Consider the following 17,017-nt stretch of genomic DNA (forward strand, 5'->3'; position numbering starts at 1 on the left):
TGCTTTGGTGTTCCAGGCAGTTGCAAGGATGTTGCTCAATCGTTCCTCTGGTATTTTGTGTGGTTGCTGAATTGTTGCTAGACTGTTGCTAGGCTTGTGTTAGGCTGAATGAATAACCGACTCTAAATGTAGGTATTGTGATATAAACCGAGTCTGTTCTAGTTTCTCATTAGACTGAATGAATAACCGACTCTAAATGTAGGTATTGTGATATAAACCGAGTCTGTTCTACAGTTTCTCATTAGGCTGAATGAATAACCGACTCTAAATGTAGGTATTGTGATATAAACCGAGTCCGTTCTACAGTTTCTCATTAGACTGAATGAATAACCGACTCTAAATGTAGGTATTGTGATATAAACCGAGTCTGTTCTACAGTTTCTCATTAGACTGAATGAATAACCGGCTCTAAATGTAGGTATTGTGATATAAACCGAGTCTGTTCTACAGTTTCTCATTAGACTGAATGAATAACCGGCTCTAAATGTAGGTATTGTGATATAAACCGAGTCCGTTCTACAGTTTCTCATTAGGCTGAATGAATAACCGACTCTAAATGTAGGTATTGTGATATAAACCGAGTCCGTTCTACAGTTTCTCATTAGACTGAATGAATAACCGACTCTAAATGTAGGTATTGTGATATAAACCGAGTCCGTTCTACAGTTTCTCATTAGACTGAATGAATAACCGACTCTAAATGTAGGTATTGTGATATAAACCGAGTCTGTTCTACAGTTTCTCATTAGACTGAATGAATAACCGACTCTAAATGTAGGTATTGTGATATAAACCGAGTCCGTTCTACAGTTTCTCATTAGGCTGAATGAATAACCGACTCTAAATGTAGGTATTGTGATATAAACCGAGTCCGTTCTACAGTTTCTCATTAGACTGAATGAATAACCGACTCTAAATGTAGGTATTGTGATATAAACCGAGTCCGTTCTACAGTTTCTCATTAGACTGAATGAATAACCGACTCTAAATGTAGGTATTGTGATATAAACCGAGTCCGTTCTACAGTTTCTCGTTAGACTGAATGAATAACCGGCTCTAAATGTAGGTATTGTGATATAAACCGAGTCTGTTCTACAGTTTCTCATTAGGCTGAATGAATAACCGACTCTAAATGTAGGTATTGTGATATAAACCGAGTCCGTTCTACAGTTTCTCATTAGACTGAATGAATAACCGGCTCTAAATGTAGGTATTGTGATATAAACCGAGTCCGTTCTACAGTTTCTCGTTAGGCTGAATGAATAACCGGCTCTAAATGTAGGTATTGTGATATAAACCGAGTCCGTTCTACAGTTTCTCATTAGGCTGAATGAATAACCGGCTCTAAATGTAGGTATTGTAATATAAACCGAGTCCGTTCTACAGTTTCTCATTAGACTGAATGAATAACCGGCTCTAAATGTAGGTATTGTAATATAAACCGAGTCCGTTCTACAGTTTCTCATTAGACTGAATGAATAACCGGCTCTAAATGTAGGTATTGTAATATAAACCGAGTCCGTTCTACAGTTTCTCATTAGACTGAATGAATAACCGACTCTAAATGTAGGTATTGTGATATAAACCGAGTCCGTTCTACAGTTTCTCATTAGACTGAATGAATAACCGACTCTAAATGTAGGTATTGTGATATAAACCGAGTCTGTTCTACAGTTTCTCATTAGACTGAATGAATAACGACTCTAAATGTAGGTATTGTGATATAAACCGAGTCTGTTCTACAGTTTCTCATTAGACTGAATGAATAACCGGCTCTAAATGTAGGTATTGTGATATAAACCGAGTCCGTTCTACAGTTTCTCATTAGACTGAATGAATAACCGACTCTAAATGTAGGTATTGTGATATAAACCGAGTCTGTTCTAGTTTCTCATTAGACTGAATGAATAACCGACTCTAAATGTAGGTATTGTGATATAAACCGAGTCTGTTCTACAGTTTCTCGTTAGGCTGAATGAATAACCGACTCTAAATGTAGGTATTGTGATATAAACCGAGTCCGTTCTACAGTTTCTCATTAGGCTGAATGAATAACCGGCTCTAAATGTAGGTATTGTGATATAAACCGAGTCCGTTCTACAGTTTCTCATTAGGCTGAATGAATAACCGACTCTAAATGTAGGTATTGTGATATAAACCGAGTCCGTTCTACAGTTTCTCATTAGACTGAATGAATAACCGACTCTAAATGTAGGTATTGTGATATAAACCGAGTCCGTTCTACAGTTTCTCGTTAGGCTGAATGAATAACCGGCTCTAAATGTAGGTATTGTGATATAAACCGAGTCTGTTCTACAGTTTCTCATTAGACTGAATGAATAACGACTCTAAATGTAGGTATTGTGATATAAACCGAGTCCGTTCTACAGTTTCTCATTAGACTGAATGAATAACCGGCTCTAAATGTAGGTATTGTGATATAAACCGAGTCCGTTCTACAGTTTCTCATTAGACTGAATGAATAACCGACTCTAAATGTAGGTATTGTGATATAAACCGAGTCCGTTCTACAGTTTCTCGTTAGACTGAATGAATAACCGACTCTAAATGTAGGTATTGTGATATAAACCGAGTCCGTTCTACAGTTTCTCATTAGACTGAATGAATAACCGACTCTAAATGTAGGTATTGTGATATAAACCGAGTCCGTTCTACAGTTTCTCATTAGACTGAATGAATAACCGACTCTAAATGTAGGTATTGTGATATAAACCGAGTCCGTTCTACAGTTTCTCGTTAGACTGAATGAATAACCGACTCTAAATGTAGGTATTGTGATATAAACCGAGTCCGTTCTACAGTTTCTCATTAGACTGAATGAATAACCGACTCTAAATGTAGGTATTGTGATATAAACCGAGTCCGTTCTACAGTTTCTCATTAGACTGAATGAATAACCGGCTCTAAATGTAGGTATTGTGATATAAACCGAGTCCGTTCTACAGTTTCTCATTAGACTGAATGAATAACCGGCTCTAAATGTAGGTATTGTGATATAAACCGAGTCTGTTCTACAGTTTCTCATTAGACTGAATGAATAACCGGCTCTAAATGTAGGTATTGTGATATAAACCGAGTCCGTTCTACAGTTTCTCGTTAGGCTGAATGAATAACCGACTCTAAATGTAGGTATTGTGATATAAACCGAGTCTGTTCTACAGTTTCTCATTAGTATTTTGTAAAGCTTGTCTAACCTGGCAACAGTTGCTAGGAGGAGATGCGTTTGTGGGTGGAGCCGGGATGGAGCAGTTGAATTGCATTAAATTGAAGAGAACTGAACTGAAATAATGGGCTTCCAGGGATATTTCGGGGTTTTTTCGGCAGTATTGATATTCTCGTCATGACCACAAGTCTCTGTGTGTGTGTGTGTGTGTGTGTGTGTGTGTGTGTGTGTTGCTGAAGCGTGACCACCTTGCCACAAATCTACAGCACAGAACCAGACAGCCAGACAGCCAATTAAGATCTCCTCACACACACAGACTCGGGTTATTGAGATGGATTCCTCTCCAGAGTCTCCGTCTAAATTGGTTTATTTATGTTCCGTCAGAGATTACACCAAGTCGGCGCGTGTGTGTGGTCATTCTGTCAGATCATACATGTTGATCCCCACACACACAGTCAGCAGGTTGCTATTTCAAAGACAAGTACATCTGCTCCTCACTCTGCGGTCCTTATCAAAATAACACATTAACCACACACAAACACTTCTTTCTATGAATTGTAGGGACATTACATAGACTTCCATTCATTTACTGAAGACTTACCCAAACCTTAGCCACTACCAGCCTAGTCCCAACCCTAATCTTAAAGCAGGCTTTCACCTTAAAATTTAGTGATTGAAGAAAGGTCCCCACATGAGTCTATAAACAGGTTTTGGTCCCCACAATGTCAAACCTGGCGCACACACACACTAAATCCAGGGCAGTTTTCAGTTCTGGGTTTCATCACCGGCAATTAACTGAACGATTGTTGTAACAGACTGGCCACCTGATGTCACACCTACCAGTCACTACAAAATCCTGGGCTGGAAATCCGATTAAAAGTTCAGATTTAAATACGTCTGAACTACAACCAGAGGACGACACTTTGCTCTGTGTGTATATTCCCTCTAAAACATGAAGCAATAAAACAAAATTACATTAAGATGAAATTAAAACCACCAACACCAACACCAACACCAACTACTACTACTACTACTACTACTACTACTACTACTACTACTACTACTACTACAACTACAACTACAACTACAACTACTACTACTACTACATCACAATATCGGGAGCCTTTCCCGCTTTTCAGAAGCTTTCCACTGAGGCTCTGGAACCTTCCGAGGAACTAAAGAGTTCTAGAAGCAAAGGTGCCTTTCTGTCAAAGTTCTGGACTCAGCTGTGATCATTCATCATGTGGGTGGCAGCCGAGAGAGAGAGGGGGAGAGAGATGGAACAGAGAAAGACAAAGACTGAACCGAGAAAGGAAAAGAGGTAGAGACTCATTAGAGTGATTGAGTAGAGCGGAAGACAAAGACTGAACAGAGGAAGACAGAAAGACTGAACAGAGAAAGGAAAAGAGGTAGAGACTCAATAGAGAGATTGAATAGAGAGGAAGAAAGGAAGACTGAACAGAGGAAGGAAAAGAGGTAGAGATTGAATAGAGAGATTGAATAGAGAGGAAGAGAGGAAGACTGAACAGAGAAAGGAAAAGAGGTAGAGATTCAATAGAGAGAATGAATAGAGCGGAAGAGAGAAAGACTGAACAGAGAAAGGAAAAGAGGTAGAGATTCAATAGAGAGATTGAATAGAGAGGAAGAGAGAAAGACTGAACCGAGAAAGGAAAAGAGGTAGAGACTCATTAGAGTGATTGAGTAGAGCGGAAGACAAAGACTGAACAGAGGAAGACAGAAAGACTGAACAGAGAAAGGAAAAGAGGTAGAGATTCAATAGAGAGATTGAATAGAGAGGAAGAGAGAAAGACTGAACCGAGAAAGGAAAAGAGGTAGAGACTCATTAGAGTGATTGAGTAGAGCGGAAGACAAAGACTGAACAGAGGAAGACAGAAAGACTGAACAGAGAAAGGAAAAGAGGTAGAGATTCAATAGAGAGAATGAATAGAGCGGAAGAGAGAAAGACTGAACAGAGAAAGGAAAAGAGGTAGAGATTCAATAGAGAGATTGAATAGAGAGGAAGAGAGAAAGACTGAACAGAGAAAGGAAAAGAGGTAGAGATTCAATAGAGAGATTGAATAGAGACAAAGAAGGGGTGACAGAGAAGAGACTGAATACACAGAAATGAGAGAGCAGCCGTGAGAAGAGTAACAGAGAGACTGATGTGCTGTAATGTGAATATATTAGTGTTTATGAATGAGGAGAATTACAGTAAATATGAATAAAGTGATGGAGCTGATTTGAACAGAGAGTGAATAAAGAAGAAGTGACCATCACAGACAGACACCAACTCATCTGAACACTGTGTGTGTGTGTGTGTGTGTGTGTGTGTGTGTGTGTGTGTGTGTGTGAGACCTTAAAGGTCTCTAACAGATACAGTTTCAGAGTTTACTGACCTGCAGGACCAAAGCCGAGTCCCATTACATGACTGTACCCCATTATAAGTAAGTAAGTAAGTAAGTAAGAATTTATTTATAAAGCACTCTAAACACAACCTGAGTTGACCAAAGTGCTGTACATAAAAAAATAAATCCCCAGGACACACTGGGTTAAGAACAATAAAACAAATAAAATACATAATGAAAGTAACATATAAAAAGAGCTTAGAAAAAGAGAAAGAAAACTAGCAGAACCTCACATCACTACAATCCCTGCTATTCAAATGCAAGTTTGTAAAAGTGTGTTTTTAGTCCTGATTTAAAACACAGAGATAGAAGTGGCTTGGCGAATATCGGGCGGAAGACTTCCAAAGTCTCGGAGCATAAACCGCAAATGCGCGATCACCTTTAAATTTGAGCCGAGTCCTGGGAACAGTCAGGAAGTTCTGAGAAGATGATCTAAGAGAACGTTGACAGGTTGAGGGTGTTAGCAGGTCTGTAATATAAGAGGGGGGGAGCTTATTTAGTGCCTTAAAAACAAATAACATCACTTTAAACTGTATTCTGTGCTGAAGCCAATGTAGAGAAGCGAGCACTGGAGTGATGTGGTCTCTTTTCTTAGTGCTAGTCAGTAACCTGGCAGCAGAATTCTGGACTAGTTGCAGACGTTGCAATAGAGACTGATTAATCCCTACATATAACGAATTACAATAATCAAGTCTGGAAGAAATGAAGGCATGAATAACTTTCTCCAGGTCAGAGAAACAGAAAAGGCTTAAGCTTTGCAATGCTTGCATTATGGCCCTGAGCTTTGGAACCATGCAAGAAACTAAGGGGCTCTCAAATTTTTCCAAAATCTTGTGTACCTGAAGAGTTCTTTCCACTGAGGTTCAGAAACATTGTGAGGAACCACAGTGTTCTAGAACTAAATATGTCTTTACCTTGAGGTTTAGAATCCCTTTGTGGAACAAAAGGGTTCTAGAACTAAAGGTGCCTTTCCACTGAAGCTCAGAAACCTTTTGTGGAACCAAAGAGTTCTAAAACTAAAGGTGCCTTTCTACTGAGACACTGAAAACTTGAGTGGAACAAAACAGCTCTAGAACTAAAGGTGCCTTTAACACTAACGTTCAGGAAAAAAAAATCCTTTCAATCAAGTTTCTGGAACCTTGCCTTTCCACTGAAGCTCTAGAACCACATTCTCTCTGAGAACCACATTCTAGAACCACATTCTCTTTTTGAGAATCCTCCTCAGTGCAGGCTGGTCCACTCTTCCCATTGTAAGCTCTGGCTGTTCTTTGCTCTGCTGGTATCCACAATAACGTGATTCAGATTTTTAAAAAGGCAGATTAACAGGTTCTCCGAAGCCTCCATTTGAGCAGTGAGCACCGTTCAGCCTGGAACGCTTCACATGCTGAACAGTGCTCTAGAACAGGAAGGAAAGCGGTTCCCAGAGAATAGCATGAAGATGTGAAAGCAGGTCTAGTGTGTATGGGGGAGGGGTTTGTGGGGGACCTCACATGTGTCACATTTGATTAGATCGAGTCTGAAGGTGAGAGGAAGGTCAGACACTCCGTCAGCTCTCTGCAGGGTCCAGGGCGATTGACCTGATCACCACCAAGTGACCCATGCAGATCTGACCAAGCCAAACAACCAGATAAGTTTCATTATTTATATTATAGAGTGTTATTGTATACAGTGTTGTGCTAATCAGAGAGCACCCTTCATTTATGTAAAGCTACACTCTTACAAGAGATGGTTCTCCAAGCGTTCTTCAGTAAAGAAAATGGTTCTATATAAAACCATGAACACTCAATGTTTTGCATGCTTAACCCTCTATTGCACGGTGTTGCCTAAAGGCAACAAACTCATTTATATTAATAACATTACACACATTTAAAGACAATGATAGGGTTAACAATAAAAGGGGAAAGTTTGAGTAAGTCAGTAAAAAGCATGTACTTGATAAACATTTTATGGAAATGTTTGTTGCCTGGAAGCAACACTGTGCGACAGTGGAATGGATTTAGCCAGTCACAAGCCGGGTCTCACCACTTCAGGGAACACAACTCCTGCACGCATTATTTTGATAACTGCATGCGAAAAGATAAATCAGAATTATATGCAAGAAAAGTGAATTGATCAATTTTTAAACTGCTCCTATAATGTGTGCAGTAAAGGGTTAATGGAATCTCCTCCTCAGATGGATGGAGAACGTGTTGGATATTATATAATAACATTATACATACATACATATATATATATATATATATATATATACATATATATATATATATATATATATATATATATATATATATATATATATATATACACATACATACACACACACACACACACACACACACACACACACACACACACACACACACACACACACACACACACACACACATATATATATATATATATATATATATATATACACACATACATACAGACACACACATTTTATGTGAAGTCACACTGTATAGTCGCTGCCATTGAGGACTGAATCAGGGAGAGACTGCTCTGCACGATGCCTTTAATTTGCAGGGCTTTGTGAATAATTCACCTGCAAGACGTGGCGAGAAAGACACAGACCTTTATAATTCAGATTTTCAGACTCCAGGCTTGAAGCCCCTGTACTGTATAGTTTAGTGCAGGCATCTTTAAAATTGAATAAGGTCCAGTTAAATAAAATTTCCTGGAAAATCATAACATCTAACTTATATCATGACTTATAAACTGTTTAAACAGTATATCCAATATACTCTTTACTGAAGTAGCCTAGTAGGAATATAAACATCTTATACAGTCAACAACTGAATATCAAATCATAAAGTCAAATTCAGTGATATTTCAACAACATTTACTGTCAGTTTCTCTTTTTAGATCACGTCATGTGGAATAACTTCCCTCTGACTCACTTTCCTCTCTGACTGCTGTTTCTCTCCTCGTCCCTCCCCTGTGTGGCGTCACTCACTCGAATCTCAGAGCTCATCGTAACAGATCTGATTGGCTGAGCAGCATCATGTGATATATACAACGCATGCGATTGTTCCGTGAGTCTTCTGGCTGCTAAATCGGTACCGTAATGACTAGAAAAGTTACACAGATTAAAATAGGACCACCCCGTCGACATGAAACAATTCTCCATAGTTCATTAGTTATAGGCCCAGGTCAGCATAGGACCGCATCTGGCTCCGGACTTGGACCGCGGTCTGCCTATTAGTGACCTCTGGTTTAGTGTTTCTCTGAAGTTCAGACCTCGTTCAGCTCAAGAAGGGACTAATATCAGGTATTTTAACCAGGAATCCACAGTTATGCAGTTCAGGGGTTTCAGGACTGGAGCTGAACTCTGAACTAACCGCACAGGCAAACTTACAGAACCACGTCTATCGAGACAACGTCGTTTTCTGAGCCACAACATTCAGTCTGATATTTAGGGCTTATGTTTATCATGTAAATCTCCAGAGACCGAGAGGAAAGCTATACCGGGGGTCTGCAGCTCCGTTAGGGGGACAGCTGTTTCTCTCTCGGCTCTTAACATTAGCTAAAGTGATCTAAAGGCTGGCGTTGTTCACATCTGTGTTAATTAGCTGATGTCATTTCGCTCCTATGATAGAGTTTATTTCCTCTTTATGCAACACCACGAGGTCCTTTGCCCACCCTGACGGGAAGAGCTGGTGGGCTTCTGTGCTTTTAAATGCTCCGAGAAACTCTCCAGAATAAGGAGAGGGGCTGAGTATGAGATGCATTTCAGGAAAACACTAATTTGGTAGCTTTTCCTCCAGTGTAAGTGGGATCAGGAGTTCAGGGGAAAACTGTATAAGCTTATTGAAGAAAAGAAAGAAAAAGAATCTCATCAGTTAAAAAACTACAATTCACCTCTATTAGAATAAAATTCTTTCACATTCACTGTCATATAAACAATTTGTAGAAATTGCTGAAGCATGTTTGTTGCCTAAAAGCAACACTGGAGTGGAATTAGCTGGTCAGTACAGTCATTATATACACTTTCCACTTAGAAAATAAATTTGAAATTTGGTTCCACATATGGCGACCACAACAGACAGATCACATGACAGACCTTGGGAGAGATGTATAGAGAGAGGCCCTGTTTGCATCTGATGAGAGTCACAGTTAGAAACACTCTGAACCAGCAGGTATCAATTTCCCAATTAACACAGTCAGCACCGCCCCCCACCAGCACTCAGTGCCCAACAATACTCCGATCAGCGGGGTCCAACAAACCTTCCCGCTAAGAGGATAACACAGTGACAACCACTCACTCCCACCCCTCTGTCTCTGATCAGCTGGGGCCAACAAACCTGCCCACTGAGAGGATAACAGCAACAGCCACTCACTCCCAACCCTCTGTCTCTGATCAGCTGGGTCCAACAAACCTGCCCACTGAGAGGACAACAGCAACAGCCACTCACTCCCAACCCTCTGTCTCTGATCAGCTGGGTCCAACAAACCTGCCCACTGAGAGGATAACAGCAACAGCCACTCACTCCCACCCCTCTGTCTCTGATCAGCTGGGTCCAACAAACCTGCCCACTGAGAGGATAACAGCAACAACCACTCACTCCCAACCCTCTGTCTCTGATCAGCTGGGTCCAACAAACCTGCCCACTGAGAGGATAACAGCAACAACCACTCACTCCCAACCCTCTGTCTCTGATCAGCTGGGTCCAACAAACCTGCCCACCGAGAGGGTAACACTGACCACTATACACTCCATTCACCTCTATCGCCGATCTGCTGTGTCCAACAAATTTGTCAGTTACCAGCATACCACCACAGATGACTAATTTTTTTTTTACCTACTCCGTCTGTTCAGCGGGGTCCTACCAACTTGCTTGATAAGTGGACAACAGCATGGCCACCTCATTTCTTCCCCATCACTGTCTCAGTTCAGCCAGGACCAACAAGGCTGCCCACTTAGATAGCAACATTATGTGATCACGAGGGGTCACAGAAACCTGCCCGCTAAGAGGATTAGCACGTTGCATGCATGCTGTTGATCTGCATCTCGCCAGGAGAGGCTTTCATTTCAACGAGGCAATTACCTGATCATAATCTCATTAGGAGAGGAAACCCGCCAATCACACCAATATCTTAATATCAGATCGCAATTTGATACCAAGACTGCAAAAGCCTGCAGAGATTAAGGAGCAAGTGTCTCACAGTTTCTCTAAATCTGAAAGCAGGGAATTTAAACTACATTTAGTCAGACATGATCTAAAATGAAGCATTTAAAACTGTTATTACAGGAGAAAATTCTGAAACTCTTAAATCTGCTGATTGAAAAGTGCAGGCATCAAATTTGGAGTTGAAATCACTGGTTCATTTGCAATGGGGATGTGCAATTTGACAGTAAAGAAGGAGTAAAGGACTTGTATCGCTTGGCTAAACAGAGAGATAGAGCTGGAAAGGATGTACAGCAGGTTAGGCTGATAAAGGATAGAGAGGGAAATGTACTAGTGAGTGAACAGAGAGTGTTGAGTAGATGGAAGGAGTACTTTGAAGAACTAATGAATGAAGAAAACGAGAGAGAGAGGAGGACAACGGGGGGAGAGATAGTGGATCAGGAAGTGCAGAGAATTAGTAAGGTGGAAGTGAGGGCAGCTTTAAAAACGATGAAGAATGGAAAGGCAGTTGGTCCAGATGACATACCTGTGGAGGTATGGAGATGTTTAGGAGAGAAGGCAGTGGACTTTTTAACCAGGTTGTTTAACAAAATCCTGGAGAGTGAGAGGATGCCTGATGAGTGGAGAAGCAGTGTACTGGTCCCCATTTTTAAGAACAAGGTTGATGTGCAGAGCTGCAGTAACTACAGGGGTATAAAGTTGATGAGCCACACCATGAAGGTATGGGAAAGAGTTGTTGAAGCAAGGCTAAGGCGAGAGGTTCAGATCAGTGAGCAGCAGTTTGGTTTCATGCCCAGAAAGAGCACCACAGATGCAATTTTTGCATTGAGAGTGTTGGTAGAGAAATACAGAGAAGGTCAGAAGGGGCTGCATTGTGTCTTTGTGGATCTAGAGAAGGCATATGATAGGGTGCCAAGAGAGGAACTGTGGTACTGTATGAGGAAGTCAGGTGTAGCTGAAAAGTATGTTAGGGTGGTGCAGGACATGTATGAGGATAGTGAGACAGTGGTGAGGTGTGCAGTTGGAGTGACAAATGGTTTCAAGGTGAAGGTGGGGTTACATCAGGGATCAGCTTTGAGCCCCTTCTTGTTTGCAATAGTGATGGAAAGGTTGACAGATGAGGTCAGGCAGGAGGCTCCATGGACCATGATGTTTGCAGATGACATTGTAATTTGTGGTGAGAGTAGAGAGCAGGTGGAAGAGAATCTGGAGAGGTGGAGGTTTGCACTGGAGAGGAGAGGAATGAAGGTCAGTAGAGATAAGACGGAATACATGTGTGTGAATGAGAGGGAGGCAGGTGGAAAGGTGAAGATGCAAGGAGTAGAGGTCGTAAAGGTGGATGACCTCAAATATCTTGGGTCAACCATCTAGAGCAATGGACAGTGTAGAAAAGAGGTGAAGAAGAGGGTGCAGACAGGATGGAGTGGGTGGAGACGGATGTCAGGGCTGATGTGTGACAGAAGGATAGCAGCAAGAGTGAAAGGGAAGGTTTACAAGACAGCAGTGCGTCCTGCTATGATGTTTGGTTTGGAGACTGTGGCTCTGTCTAAAAGACAGGAGGCTGAGCTGGAGGTGGACGGAGATGAAGATGCTGAGATTTTCGTTGGGAGTGACGAGGCTGGACAAGATTAGAAATGAGCAGTTTGGAGATAAAGCCAGAGAGGCCAGGTTGAGATGGCTTGGACATGTGTTGAGGAGGAATAGTGGATATATTTGTCAAAGAATGTTGGAGATGGAGCTGCCGGGTAGAAGGAGAAGAGGTAGACATCAGAGAAGGTTTATGGATGTAGTGAAGGTGGACATGGGGATGGTTGGTGTGAAAGTAGAGGGGGCAATGGATAGGGCAAGATGGAGGCAGATGATCCGCTGTGGCGACCCCTAAAGGGAGCAGCTGAAAGAAGAAGAGGTTAACCTAAATGATTCTTGACTTTGGACAAGATGGAAAATATTAACTCAATGATGGAATATCAATTTACAATATCAATTTGATGTCATTCTAGGACTGCATCTGTACAACAGTGATATAGCATTCAAAGCTGGTATTAGTGAGTATCAGTGCATCTGTAGCTCTAGACGATTCTGAAAATACCAAACCAAGTCTCATTTCTTGTCTTCATGCTGTAATATCTGAAGGCCACATTTTCATTTTAAACCACGTGGCAGGATTTTTAGTCATCCCTTTCAGTGAATTAAGCAATTAACTAAGTGAGGGATTTTTTTTGAAGCACCATATGTTTCAGCCTTTACACTGCATGTATCACAAATTAAGGTCACTTCTGTGATCCTCACTTCAGCATGTGCATTCATGAGTATTAGATGCAAGGCGTGTGATGAGATGAAGAGATGAACTGCAACTGCTTGCAATCTGCAGCTTTTCCAAACTAAGACCGTCTAAAATTAGGCCGCTCACACCAGCAGCCTTGTTTAGCCGTGAAAACCCAAGGCAAATTTGTCTTGTATAATATTTGCTAAAACATTTACATCACAATCTAATAATATGCCATTTCTGATAAACAGCAAGTGAAAATGGATCATGAGAAAGCTGGGGGTGTGGGTCTGCCAATGGAACATGGTACCAATGTTGAGAATGGATGGTATAAAAGACAACAATCTTGACAAACATCCTAAAGGCTCGTCTTTAATTTGCAGAGGTTACATTTCATTGTAAATCTTAGTTCTGAACTGGGACTGGACCTTAAATACAGTCATCCTGATGTCAGTGGGTGTCAGATATTTCTTAGTTGAGGTCAAAATTTTCTACATGTCAATCATGAAAAATGTGAACTGGAACATGGTACTAATGTTGAGAAGTGGATGGCATACTTGACAAACAATCTAAAGGCTCATCTGTAATTTGCAGGGGTTACATGTCATTGTAAACCTTTGTTCTGAATTGAGACTTCACCTACAAGAAAAAATACAAAACATGCTGACACAGCAAATACCATCATCCTGATGTCAGTGGCTGACCTTGGAAAGTTCCTGCATAAAAGAACTGTGCAGCCAAATGAGCGCGTGTGGGTGAGGAAGAACATTCCAGGAACTCCCGAGCAGTAATGCATCACAAGAAAAATTCCTTTCTGTGGGTAAAACGATCTGGACAGGGTTCCCAAAAGCATCTTAGCAGAAAGATGACCCTTAAATGGTCAGCGAGCATCACACTGAACACTCTTTCAGCCAGTTAAGCTCTTAACCCCATGATGCTTTTGGGAGACTGAGTGCAGATGAGTCATCTCTGTTGATGCCTATTCCACTAATTATGCATTTTAATATAGCTAAATGTTTAGGATATGATTCAGCGTGATCTACCTGCCATTTGTGTGGATGTAACTTTCCTGTCTCTTGTTTCATGTTTCTCTCTGTCTGTAGGATCCAGTAATTATGGCACCACCTGTATAAACTAAACTCAAACTGCAGCCCAGGAATATCATCAAAGTCATGAGTCATGAAGCAGCCCTTCATTGAACATCTTTGGTCCTGGCTTTGCTTCCAAGCAACAGCAAAGAGCAAACTACTAAATCTGAGCACATACACACAAATACACAATGCTATTAACGCCATTATTTTCAAACAATCATTCTACAAGCATGAGCATTCTCCAACACCACTCTGACAAACACCAAGATTCCACAACAAACCACATCATTTGCCAGCGATCACCATCATTTCTCAACAAACACCAATGTACTGCAACACCATCATTCTTCACCAAACACCAATATTCTTAAACACCATCCAACAAAACATTATCAAATACCATCATTCTCCACCAACCACCATCATTTTCAAACACCAACATTCTCCAACACCATCACTTTCCACTAGACACCATTCTCTAACAAACCAACCTTCTCTACAACCAACATTCCACAACAAACTGCATCATTTGCCAGTCAACATAATTCCCCAACACCAATGTACTGCAACAAATACCAACGTTCTTAAACACCATAATTCTCCACCAACCACCATCATTCTCCAACACCATTCTGATATTCGTTGGATTCTCCACCAAGCGCCGTCATTCTCAACTGACAATAAACACCATCGATCTACATCAAACACTGGAAAAATATTCTAGCGGCTTTCATTATTTATATATAGATAAAACAAGCCAGCTGAATGTTTGGATTTGCTGGAGAACCCTGCAGAACGTGACCGTTTCGCTTAACCAGTAATCCCCTTTGATTTTATGTGATGTATCTACAAAAAACTCCTTCAACAAGTCCTCAGGTCAAAGCTGTGCTTCAAACACAATAACAGATAACGGGGCAACAGTAGGAGCTCCGGGCAACATGCTGAGAGACGGAGAGGACGACCACCTCACTTTCCACTGGAAGACCAGAGCACACACCGCATACAGAAAGCACTCCCTATTTCAGCCACTTATCTAACGGGTCATTACTGAAACATTTCAAGGAGGAGGAAAATCATTGCTGAATGTCAAGCACTGAATACACAGCAAAATATTCATATAAAAATAACCACAATGTGTCCTTGTATGTTAGTGAGGAAAGAGAAACTGTTTCCCCATTTCCTTCTTCAGTAGAAAAGAAAATGAAAGAATATCAGAACAAAACCTGCCATGTTCCTACAAGGTAAAGGTTAAATGTCCATCATTCAACTTGCTGTTCAGCGACAATAACCTTTCTTTAGCATTTCTTTCAGCTCAATCATTTTTTATTTCCTGCTAGTGTTCAAAGGCTGAAGCTCAGGCCTCTACACAAAACACTCAGTCATTCACCAACTCCATCTTTCTCTTTTACACATATACGATGTACTTCCATTCTATCCGTTTCAATTTCTTGTGGAGTCTCTCAAGGTTCAGTTTTAGGGCCTTTGCTTTTCTCTTTGCACACGCTACATCTATCATAATAGAAATGCTCGTAGCCATTCTGATGACTCAGTTGTACATTTCCATCTGATGATCAAGACTCTAGAGAACCAGCTGTGTCAGATGTTTCTTAGTGGAGGTCAATTTTCTACAAGTGAATCATGAAATAAATTGAAACACTGAACATTGGTACAGAAACTCAGAGAAAGCTGCTTTATGAGAAACTTATTATACCAAACCTGAAGTACAAAACCTGGGTGTGATCTTGGAGCTGTGTTTTATCTGCATGTAAACAAAGTCACTGAAGTAGCATTTTATCATTTGAGAAAATCTCTAAAGCTTTGGCCATAGAGAAACTTGTTCATGCATTTGTTACAGCAGAGTTGATCACTGTAATGACCTGCTTACTGGGCTTTCTGAGAAAACTATGCATCCTTTACAGCTCGTACAAAATGTGGCAGCATCCTAACGAAAACAACAGAGATCAGATCAGTCCTGTTTTAAAAGAGCTGCACTGGCTGCCTGGATCAAATAGATTTTAAAGTTCTCCTACTAGTCTTTAAAGCTCAGAATAGTCTTAAAGCACTGCGTACATCACAGAGTGTCTGGTTATGTTTCAGCACGTAATCTAAGATCTGCAGATACTGACCTTCTGAACACTTAAAATACAGAAAACCGAGAGACTCGTTCAGTTATTCTGCTTCAAATCTGTGGAGCTCAGTTCACCTTTTATTAGAGAGTCAAGCTCAGTGCTCACTTAAGAAGCACCTAAATAAATCTTTTTACGAAAAGCAGGCTTTTACTTTTTTCAAGGTACTCAGTGCTCCATGCAAACAGCATGAGAGTCATAGATTATTCCATTAATAGCACAAGGATTTGTGATGTGGTGCAGCATTACAGTGTTCGGTCATAGCTGTGCATATACCTTGAATTTTAAATCGGCTTCAAAATCACCTCAGCCAATAAAATTTTAGGACCAGAACTATCCATTTTATAATGGGCTTTATATTATACTGTACACAGTTCATGTATTTTAGTTAAAGCAGTGACACCCAAGGTAAAATATTACTCTAGTAAAAGTACAAATTCCTCCTTTTAGACCTCCACTTGAGTAAAAGTACTAAAGTATTTCCCTTCAAATGTACTTAAGTATAAAGTAAAAGTACTAAAAGAGTAATTCTGGCTCTGATGTCCTGTTATCATTTTTATAACCAGACTGGCTTCATGAACTCATTTCAGGTGAAAGTCCTCCAGCGTCTCTCTTGGTAAACCAGTCTTTTAATAGAACGTCATTAATTAGCGACGCTGACGTCTATTAAAATGATCAGAAGCACAAAACACTGAAGGTAAACAGTTTCCATCAGGGAGAACCGAGTGGCTCTGAAATCACTTTTTACACACAAGCAAAGTTTCAGTTTCAGATTTATTTACAACTTAGTTCCAAGTTTAAGTTGAATAAAAACTG

At 40.6% G+C, this 17,017-nt stretch overlaps 1 protein-coding gene across 3 annotated transcripts in view; it reads right to left on the minus strand.

Annotated features, from left to right (window-relative positions):
- Nucleotides 1-17,017, minus strand: part of sorcs2 (sortilin-related VPS10 domain containing receptor 2) — a 473,194-nt gene that overhangs the window by 276,978 nt on the left and 179,199 nt on the right. The gene's annotated exons all lie outside the window — the stretch shown is intronic.

Source organism: Pygocentrus nattereri, chromosome 2, assembly GCF_015220715.1.
Source record: "Pygocentrus nattereri isolate fPygNat1 chromosome 2, fPygNat1.pri, whole genome shotgun sequence".
In the NCBI taxonomy this organism is placed as follows: domain Eukaryota; kingdom Metazoa; phylum Chordata; class Actinopteri; order Characiformes; family Serrasalmidae; genus Pygocentrus; species Pygocentrus nattereri.